At 36.8% G+C, this 538-nt stretch overlaps 1 pseudogene; it reads left to right on the top strand.

Moving 5' to 3' along the window:
• LOC107574974 (uncharacterized) overlaps nucleotides 1-538 on the top strand; it is a 7,222-nt pseudogene that overhangs the window by 1,532 nt on the left and 5,152 nt on the right.

Below are 538 nucleotides of genomic sequence, written 5' to 3'. Positions count from 1 at the left end.
TATACTCTACGCACTCTATATATATATATATATATATATATATATATATATATATATATATATATATATATTGATGGATTGGTGTTATTAATTAGATTTTATTGTTATTGATTGCAATTTTTTTTACAGATAAAAAATATGCAGCATATATAATGCAACAAGTGAGATCTGCAGCACAGAAACATGGTAAGGTATTTGTTAACCACATTCATCAAATGATCATAGGGAAATTTTTTATTGTGTATTCCTTGACAGATATTACCCATCATCCAGCATCTTTGACCCAGTGTCCCCCTCCAGTGATTATTCCTCGTCCAACATCTTTGTCTAAGTGTCCCCCTCCAGTGATTATTCCTCGTCCAGCATCTTTGACCCAGTGTTCCCCTCCAGTTACAACCCATTGTCCAACATCTTTGTCTAAGTGTCCCCCTCCAGTGATTACTCCACGTCCAGCATCTTTGACCCAGTGTTCTCCTCCAGTTACAACCCATTGTCCAACATCTTTGTATAAGTGTCCCGCTGCGTAGAGTACTCCAGG

The sequence above is a fragment of the Sinocyclocheilus grahami genome, unplaced genomic scaffold (genome assembly GCF_001515645.1).
Source record: "Sinocyclocheilus grahami isolate Dianchi unplaced genomic scaffold, SAMN03320097.WGS_v1.1 scaffold2421.1, whole genome shotgun sequence".
NCBI lineage: Eukaryota > Metazoa > Chordata > Actinopteri > Cypriniformes > Cyprinidae > Sinocyclocheilus > Sinocyclocheilus grahami.
The sequence above is the reverse complement of the archived record's forward strand: the minus strand, read 5'-3'. Positions and strand labels throughout refer to the sequence as shown.